The sequence below is a fragment of the Vulpes vulpes genome, chromosome X (genome assembly GCF_048418805.1).
Source record: "Vulpes vulpes isolate BD-2025 chromosome X, VulVul3, whole genome shotgun sequence".
NCBI classification, from domain to species: domain Eukaryota; kingdom Metazoa; phylum Chordata; class Mammalia; order Carnivora; family Canidae; genus Vulpes; species Vulpes vulpes.
Window position 1 is genome coordinate 71,374,087 of NC_132796.1, and position 10,553 is coordinate 71,384,639.

The 10,553-nt window shown below is 40.0% G+C and overlaps 1 pseudogene; it reads right to left on the reverse strand.

Annotated features, from left to right (window-relative positions):
• Positions 1–9,404: 9,404 nt before the first annotated feature.
• LOC112925699 (NADH dehydrogenase [ubiquinone] 1 beta subcomplex subunit 2, mitochondrial pseudogene) lies at positions 9,405–9,713 on the reverse strand (annotated as a pseudogene).
• Positions 9,714–10,553: the final 840 nt, after the last annotated feature.

A 10,553-nucleotide genomic window follows, 5' to 3' on the forward strand; every position in this document is an offset into this window, starting at 1 on the left:
TAATATATATTCTTCAAAATCCAAACTAAATATACCACCAACACAACTTCCCTTTAGTTCTATCCAGAAATGCTTATGGCCACTCCAGTGTGGCTTGACATGAGGGGAAGTATGACAGAGGGGAAGGAGGAGCAGAAAGAGACCATCATCTTAACCAGGTGTGATAAAAGTATCTTACTTCTGCAAATTTTACAGAAGCACTTGAACATGCTCAAGACCATACCTTAAAAGAGAAACTAAAGCTTGTCCTTGGGAGGGTAACCAGAATGATGTAATGATTTGAAACCATTTTATATTAGGAAGTGTTAAAATATTTAGGGAATTTGGCCTGGAAAAGAGGTTTGTGGAGAACATGAACTTATCTACATTTGGGTTTTGTTGTTGTTGTTTAAGGTTTAGTTTGTTTTGTATGTGGTTCCAAGAGGTCAACCCAAGATTGAAGGCTCTAAAGCAGCAACACATTTTTTTTTAAGATTTTATTTATTTATTCAAGAGAGACACACACACACACAGAGGCAGAGACAGGCAGAGGGAGAAGCAGGTTCCATGCAGGGAGCTGGATGCGGGACTCGATCCTGGGTCTCCAGGATCACGCCCTGGGCTGAAGGCGGCGCTAAACCACTGAGCCATCCGGGCTGCCCCAGCAACACATTTTTGTTCAATAAAGCAAAATTTTCTCACACGGGTGTTTAGAGAAGTGAAGAGGTAATGAGTTTTCTGTTAATTTGAGATGCTGAAGGAAAAACGAATGCCTTCTCCCCAGCTATTTTATAGGGGGAATTTCAGCACCAGATGGATGGTTAATTAAATGTCTTTGAAGTATCTTCCAATGTTGAGATCCTGTGATTCATGAGAGAATGATTTATAATCTAGATGACAATTTGTGTATTATCTGAACAATTATACATGCCACACTGAATGAAGCCTTGTGTCTGGAGGGAGGGGCCCCTATTCCTAATATCAGAGTATTAGAAAGTCAATTGATAAATTGATGAGTATAGAATCTGGCAAAGACGGTCTGACAATTGGGGCACCTGGGTGGCTCTGTGGCTGAGTGTCTGCCTTTGGCTCAGGTTGTGATCCTGGGGTCCTAAGATCGAATCCTGCATCAGGCTCCCTCCGAGGAGCCTGCTTCTCCCTCTGCCTATGTCTCTGCCTCTCTCTGTGTCTCTCATGAAGAAATAAGTAAAATCTTAAAGAAAAAAAAAAGGGATAGTCTGATGGTCTTAATGGAATATTATTAAATTGCAGCAGCAGGATCATTTGTGCCCTTTCAAAATAAGATTATATTAATCCAAATAAAATATTCATGCCCCAAATCTGAGGCTTCTTTTTCTTGGGCAATCGTGAATACACTAAAAATTTCTTACTGGTAACCTCCCTTTTTTGGTAAATTCTCCAAGAATTGTTTTCCTTCTTTTGGCTGTAGACTTTATAATACCGCCCTTCCCTTATGTTTTACCAGACTGTCTCAATGTTTGCATTTCCCAGGTTTATAGATTGACAAGTTTGAGGTTGACCTCTAGGGAGTACTTAAATGTCATCAGTAACTTATCTACAGTTATACTATAGGCTGTAGTCTTTTGGAAAGATTTCCTGTAGACAGTTGATCCCACCCACTTCAGGTGGATATTTGCAAATTGCAAACATAGAGCCCCTCCCTCCCTGACTTGCCTGCCTGTCCTCTTCCTGATCACTTGCTTCTGTCACTGTCCCAAAATTACCTTTACTACTGTGACTTTTATACATCTTTTCCAGGAATTAACATGTAACAGTAATAGTACTGAATTACTTAACAGTCAAACATGTGCTTAGGACACCCAGGAAAATGCTTTTAAGAATTCTTTTAAGACTGTGTTGGAAAGTACCCGGCTGGCTCAGTCAGTAGAGCATGTGACTCTTGATCTTGGGACTGTGAGCTCAAGCCCCATGTTGGGTGTAGAGATGACTTAAAAAATAAAAACCTTTGGGGTACCTCAGTGGCTCAGTTGGTTAAGCATCTATCTGCCTTTGGCTCAGGTCATGGTCCTGGGGTCCTGGGACCTAACCCTGCATTGAGCTTCCTGGTCTGTGAGGAGCCTGCTTCTCCCTCTCCCCTGCCCCTGCCCATGCTTTCTCTCAGAAATAAAATCTTAAAAAATAAAATTCTTTAGAAAAAAAAAAGATTAATTGTTGGTTTTCAAAAAGAAAAATTTAAGCAGCCATGATGAAAAAAATTGGCATTTGTTTTTATTTTTCCATTTCTAATTGTAATTTTTATTGATTGTTTTTAATTTGAATCTGTAGAGGATGGTGTGGGAAAGACAGCTTTCTCCTTTTTTAGAACTTAAAGCCAAAAAAAAAAAAAAAAAAAAAGAACTTAAAGCCCACAGCAAATATCATTCTCAATGGGGAAGCACTGGGAGCCTTTCCTCTAAGATCAGGAACAAGACAGGGATGTCCACTCTCACCACTGCTGTTCAACATAGTTCTGGAAGTCCTCGCCTCAGCAATCAGACAACAAAAAGACATTAAAGGCATTCAAATTGGCAAAGAAGAAGTCAAACTCTCCCTCTTTGCCGATGACATGATACTCTACGCAGAAAACCCAAAAGCCTCCACCCCAAGATTGCTAGAACTCATACAGCAATTTGGTAGCGTGGCAGGATACAAAATCAATGCCCAGAAATCAATGGCATTTCTATACACTAACAATGAGACTGAAGAAAGAGAAATTAAGGAGTCAATCCCATTTACAATTGCACCCAAAAGCATAAGATACCTAGGAATAAACCTAACCAAAGAGGTAAAAGATCTATACCCTAAAAACTATAGAACACTTCTGAAAGAAATTGAGGAAGACACAAAGAGATGGAAAAATATTCCATGCTCATGGATTGGCAGAATTAATATTGTGAAAATGTCAATGTTACCCAGGGCAATTTATACGTTTAATGCAATCCCTATCAAAATACCATGGACTTTCTTCAGAGAGTTAGAACAAATTATTTTAAGATTTGTGTGGAATCAGAAAAGACCCCGAATAGCCAGGGGAATTTTAAAAAAGAAAACCATAGCTGGGGGCATCACAATGCCAGATTTCAGGTTGTACTACAAAGCTGTGGTCATCAAGACAGTGTGGTACTGGCACAAAAACAGACACATAGATCAATGGAACAGAATAGAGAACCCAGAAGTGGACCCTCAACTTTATGGTCAACTAATGTTCGATAAAGGAGGAAAGACTATCCATTGGAAGAAAGACAGTCTCTTCAATAAGTGGTGCTGGGAAAATTGGACATCCACATGCAGAAGAATGAAACTGGACCACTCTCTCTTTTTTTAGAACTTAGAGCTTCTAAAGGTATTAATCTGGCCTTGATCACAATGTCTAAAAACAAAACATCCCATAATGATAATGTGATATTGTTTGAAACAGATTCTTTTATTATTTATTATTCTTTTAAATTCTTTTCACTATGTTGGATCAGAACCAGATCTCACAAAGTGGCCTTTATTAAAGACATGATGTGATGAAGCTAGATTTAAATCCCAGCTCCCACTCACTACCAATGTTGCCTTGGAAAAGTCTCACATATCGCAGCCTCAGTTTCTTCATATGTAACTTAATACGTTGGTTCCTCATGGTAAAAATGTCTAAGCAGTAGTCTACATTAATGGGCAGAAAGTGAACTGGTGTTAGGGAAGAGGCAGTGATCCAGTGTGGTATAGAAACAGATTTCAAAAAAAAAAAAAAAAAGAAAGAAAGAAAGAAAGAAACACAGATTTCAGAGCCAGTCTATGCAGGTTTGAAGTCTGCCTCATTCTACTCATCCATAAAATGGACTGTTGTAAGAATTTAAATGAGTTAAAATATGTAAAGCAATTATAACAATGCACTCCATAGTTGCCTATTGCTATGATGATGATGATCCCTAAGAAACTGTAAGCAGAGGGCCTGAACCCAATGGTACTTTCTTTTACCTTTGAAAAAGAAAGCAGAAATTATTAATTAGAAGCCAACATTATATCAACTTTGTAAGATTATGGAACATTTGCCACTCCCTTATGTCTATTTGCTTTATCCCGTTTCTCCAGAGTAGTCAGCAGATAAACCTTAAAATTAAATGAGCCTGTATGCTTGGCTTCAATGGCAGCAAGTAAGTGGGGGAGGTAGAGAGACTGTGTCTCATTCTGCATTTAGGCTTAGAGAGACAGCTACCAAAAGGAGAGAAAACAGGGGTGTCCCTGTGGCTGCTAGGAAAAGGAACATAGGGATCAGAACTGGACCTGGAAAGGGGCCTGGGGACTTAATGATGGCAAGGTTCATGTGGTTCCCTGCCCTCCCTACATTCCATCATGGGGCTGTGGTGAGCACCAAAGAGCTTATGACAGTGCTTTTTAAGCTGATAAGTGTTATAGTGACATCACATTAAATAGCAGGGAGTACTTTCACTTTACAACTATTACTTTGGAAAGCTGCACTCAAAACTGTGTATTGCTAAGAGATAAACTGAGGCATATTAAAAATACTGACAGTTTATGTGAACAAAGATCAATTCTAACTGGGGCAACACCAAACCGGAAGTGGTTAGGAGCAATCCCCTGGCTGGAGCTAGGGGAAGAACTCTCCTAGAGAGGGTACAGAAGCAAAGAAAGGAAATTATTTGATTGACTATAGCTTAAAGCCAAGGAGGGCGCTTGATGGGATGAGCAATGGGTGTTATACCATATGTTGGCAAATTGAATTTAAATAAATAAATACATACATACATAAATACATAAATACATACATAAATAAATAAATAAATAAATAAATCAAGCAAGCCTAGTTGGCTGTTTTTGATTGGTTTTCCTTAGGTTTCTATTTCTTAACCTTGAAGCATTTACAGGCAGAGGTTTTAGTTTGTTTACTTACATAGGCCACCGAAGCATGATAGCCACCTCAGTCTAATGGCTTCCTTGTTTAATTAAACAGTACGTAAGACTTGTTCAACACACTGAACTCAACATTTTTATATCATTGGAACAATATTCAAACTTTCTTTGAGACTGACTGAGCAAGTTCTGCCTCTTCCAGGAAGCCTTCTCTTAACTCATCAATCACACCACACCCTCTTCTAATTTTCATAGGAGTTCCTCTTTTCTTCTTACCGCTCCTGCAGCCTGTGAACCTTCTATGGTTATTTACCTTTCTCTGAATAAGTCCTATCTCATCCAGATGGCTCCCTAAGGGAGAGCAGAAAGCTCTCTATTCATATAGTAGGTATTCAAAAACTATTTGTCAAGTGATGGCATGGTAGGCAGTATAATGGGCCTCCCTCAAAGATGTTCACATCCTGATCCCTGGAACCTGTGAATATGTCACTTTATATAGTAAAGGGGAACTAAGGGTGCCAGCGGAATTAAGGGTGATAATCAGCTGACTTCAAAACAGGGATACTGGATTATGCAGATCAGTCTGATGTAATCACAAGGACCCTTAAAAATGGAAGGAGGCAGAAAGATAGGTCAGAGTGAAACAATGTGAGAACATGATCCTCTTGCTGGCTTTGAAGATGGTGGAAAGAAGCCAAGAGCCAAGGAATATAGGCAGGCTCTAGAAACTGGAAAAGGCAAGGAAATGGGTTCTCCCCCAGAACCTACCAAAAGAAATGTAACCCTGGCAATACCTTGATTTTAGCATAGTGAGACCCACTGCAGATTTCTAACATCCACAAGGGTAAGCCACCAAGTTTGTAGTAATTTGTTACAGCAGTAGTAGGAAACTAATACAGATGGCAGGAAATGAGTTTTCTACGACTGTATTCACTGGCTCTGAACTTCCTACTCAGCCCAAGAAAGAAGATAAAGCCTCAAGTTTGTTTTTTTCTAAAGATTTTGTTTATTTATTCATGAGAGCCACAGAGAGAAAGACAGAGACATTAGCAGAGGGAGAGGCAGGCTCCCTGCAGGGAGCCTGATACGGACTTGATCCTAGGACCCTGTGATCACCAGAGCCAAAGGCAGACATTCAACCACTGAACCACCCAGGCTTCCCAAGCCTCAAGTTTTCAAAGCTAAAGGTCGAGAGTCTATAGTTCCTATTATTAACATAACATGTGCTATGGCGAAAATGAGTTACAACTATTTTGGTTGCAAGTAAGGCAGGATATAAATGATTGATCATTTTAATAAGGAAAGGTAACTGTTTTAAAAAAAACATTTTCCTCTATTCTATTAGAAACATTTAGCTCATTCTAGGGGTAAGGGAATACTTCCAAAAAAGGATGCAAATATTTGCACTCCCTTCCAGAGAGCACGGGATGAGATTATCTACATTTTGAAAACTGAGCTTTTCTTACTGTCAGGAAAAGGGTTTTGATGGTTAAAAGTTAGGAGTCTGGTTTCAGGCTCTTCACCATGGGTTAACAAAGTCTCTTGGTGAAGAAAATAGAACTGGGTTTTGGATAGAGAGGAGGTATCTTGAAACCCAGGGTGGATTTGCAGCATGGGTTGGGGGGGGTGGGGATAAGTGGAGACAAGGAAGAGAATTGCTGGATATGTTAGGGCAAGTGGCCCAGGGGCTCTGGAGCTCAATCCTAGAAAGCCATCCTCACACCTATAGCTAATCAAGTGCACTAAGAGAATAGCCACACCAAAAGGTAAAACCTGAACCCAAAACCTGTGCCCATTGGTCTTCCATGGTCTGCACATGAGCAGGAACATTATTCCATTCTGCCCAATGCTTTACCAGCCGACCATCCTGTGGGAGGGAGCCAATGCCTGGACCTCAGATTTTTTTTTAATTGCAGTAAAATACACATAACAAAAAATTCACCATTTAAAATGTACAACTTAGTGGCATTTAGTACATTCACAACATTGTACAACCATTACCAGCATCTACCATCATTTCACAATGTATACAAGTATCAAATCATTATGTGTATACCTGAAACTAATATATGTCAATTATACCTCAATTTTTAAAAAATAAGGTTTTTTCCCTGTCACCAACCACCTGTTCCATGCAGATATCTCCCCACAGTACTCACAAACACCACTTGTTGGTGCTACTCTTCCAAGAATCTCTTCCACTCCTTCAAATCTTGCTGGATATGCCAAAGATGGAAGGTTCCAACCTGCTCTTTCCACAAGGCATGTCTCAGAGTTACTTATATTTGCAGCCGTGAGAGAGGAGGTAATACTTACCCAGAGACAAAAAGTAGGCTTTCTTCTGCTTGCTATAAATCAGTGAATCCACCAAGCTGAATGTTCCTTGGTCACAAAGCAAACCTATTCCATGCACAGCATCTGCCTGGTCCGACCCTAGCCTGTCTACACCTCCCTGTGGGACTTGAGAGGCATGGGGAACCCACACAAAACAACGTGAAGCTCATGCTACTTGCTGTGCCATGAGTAATAAAGTCCAATGTCTCTGACCCAGTAGTCTCAGGTCTTTGCCAGCATCCATGACACATATGGTCTCACTTATTAGCCTGTAAGTAAGGTAAAATCCTGGAGCCTTCAGTTCTTTTTTTTTTTAAGATTTATTTATTTATTTATTTATTTATTTATTTATTTATTTGAGAGAGTTTACATGAGTGAGCACAAGTTGGGGGCAGAGGCAGAGGGAGAAGCAGACTCCCCACTGAGCAGGGAGCCAGATGTGGGGCTCAATCCCAGGACCCTGAGATCATGACCTGAGCCAAAGGCAGACACTTAACCAACTGAGCCACCCAGGTGCCCCATGGACCCTTCAGTTCTTGACACCTATAAGCCTTAGATATCTATATTAGGGTAGTGAAGGTGAGCTTACACATCTGTTCTGGGAGGGAATGTGAACTGAGCAAACTTAAACCTAGGGCTGGGATACAGCATTTTGGTATTTTTAAATGTCTCTCTACAAAGTATTACTGCTTAATCATAGAAGTCTTGCATATTTTTCTCTATATTTATTCCTAATAATTTATATTTATTATTTCCTGACAATTTGGATGATAATTTAGATATCACTTTTATCTATTGTTTCATCTATATACGATTCAACTGATATATTTATTTTGTATCCAAGAACATAGCTCAATTTTTAAAAATTCTAGTATCTAATCTGGACATTATTTGGATGTTATGATTTGAAAGTTAATGAAGTTTGTGGCCACCTTATAAAAAATCATTATTGGGGCGCCTGAGTGGTTCAGTTGATTAAGCCTCTGACTCTTAATTTCAGTTCAGGTCATGATCTTAGGGTCATGAGATCAAGCCCAGTGTTGGGGCTCTGGGCTCAGCAGGGAGTCTGCTTGAGATTCTCTCATTCCCTCTCCCTCTGTCCCTTCCCTCTGTATGCGTGTATGCACTCTCTTTCTGTCTCCAAAATAAACAAATAAGTCTTTTTAAAAAATCATTATTATTTAATTCAAGTTAGACAATATTTTTCAAACTATAAAGTCTATAGAAAGAAATATAAGGTAAGAAGTCCTAGGTGATGAAAAGATTGGGATCAACTAAACTATGCTACTGATCTTGGGGACTTTCATTCATCATAGAAAATGGAATTTTATATTTGATATTTATTGAACACTTGTTATATACAAGGTGTGAGAAAGTCAGAGATGAATGAGACATAGTCCTTTCCTTCAAGGAGACCACAGTGTAGTGGACGGGATAGAAGGAGCGGCTTTAATGTTCTGTTTATGTGGAAACCACTGACTTCATAGCCTCCTATTCATTTATCCCTCTAAGCTCCAGGTTTTTTTTCCTTCATTACTGCTTATTTCCTCACCTTTGTGATTCCAAGGACAGAAACCGACTCAAAGTACCGTAAAAAATAAAGAGGACCTATTTTCAGGTGTATTTTCTCTGTTATTTCTATGGATTACTTTCCCTCTCATCTCTATACAGTCTCTGTTCTCTCACCAATGTACCTGAGAATAGAATTTGATTGCCTGAGCCTTTCTTATGCTACATGCCAGATGTGTGTGGTCGCTGGCTGTTCTATTGGATGGGATTGCCTATCCTTGGGTTATGTTACCATCCAATCAGTTAATGTGACTATTAGTGCAGGAGCTCGCCACTGAAGCAGGAGGAGGACATGTATAGGTGTGGCATAAGTAGAGCAGACAATCATTTACATCTCTAGTATGCGAATTTCTCTCTCAAGGGCCCCATTTTTGTTCCTAGAAATGAGCATTAGAATAAGCCATATAAAATATTTTGTGCTGTGCGTTGAAGGACTAACTAAATAGTTTTAACTAGTTTCAATTATACCAAAATGAAGATAGCAAAGATTGAAATACTGGTCAAACAGTACCAGGATTCTTTTTCTTCCCCCCTCACTGTTGACCAAAACACTTTGTTAGATTTTCATGTATGATATAAAGTCCGTAATTGCTTGAAAATCTCACCTGACTCTTCTAAAGAGTTCTATCTACACTTTCAAGTCTTCAGTCATCAGAAAGGATATCTAGTTCTTCACCTGTCCACTGGGAAGGATCTGGGTATGGAAGGTGACCCAGAGCAGCATCTAAGTCATGCCAAAAATACCAGGGAATCCAGAACCACATGGTTGCAGTGAAGAACTCAGCCAGGGTCACCTGGGACCTGGTCAGCTGGGGAAACTGTGTATACCACGGCTCAATATGCACACCACCACCAGCATGACTGACTCTACCGCCTCCAGCTGCCAGGGAGCTACCTCTGAAGAAATGGCCTCCAATGTGAATGAAAGATGCCAGCACCGTCAGAGCAGACATGTCAGCCCACATCCCCACTACAGTCCCCACGCCACCAATATCAGGATTCCTTTTTTTAAAGATTTTATTTATTTATTCATGAGAGACAGAGACATAGGCAGAGAGAGAAGCAGGCTTCCTGCAGAGAGCTTGATGTAGGACCCAATCCCAGGAGCCTGGGATCATGACCTGAGCCAAAGGCAGATGCTCAACCACTGAGCAACCCAGGCATCCTCAATATCAGGATTCTTTAAGCTTCAGTAAATACCAAGCAATGTACTCTCATGTGCAGGGAAACCTTCACCTAGATCTCTGTTGCTTATCTTGCTTTGGAATCGCAACTCTTTGGACATAAATGTGAAATAGCTGGTCATTTGACAGTTTCATGGTTCCACTTCTAAAATAAGACAATATGGTTTTTAATGAGACCAGAGCAGATGAAAGGTAGAGCAGAAAGTATAAGTAGGTCAGGTAGGCAGTCTCCTTTTGTGTATAATTGTTGGAGAAATTAAAAATTATACTGCTCCACCCACCCCGCTAAAAAAAAAAAATCATTTCAATTAGTCTGTGATAGGGCAGGAAACTCTCATCATTGGTTAAACTCCATTGTTACCTTGTGCTGGTGGAGGAGTGGATGAGGTTGGTCTTTTGCTCCAGAGAGAAAGAAAAAAGTAACAAATCAATTCACTATCACCTGCTATTCGTTATAATTTCACAGAGGTCAGGATCCAGAGAGAGAGGGAGCTAAGACAGGTAAATTTGAAGGCAAGGTAAAAACAGAAGGATCTGTAACTGTGGCTTCTGGCAAGAAGGGGTAGTTAAAATGGGGTACTATAGTGGAGAACTTTAGATGACGAGTGC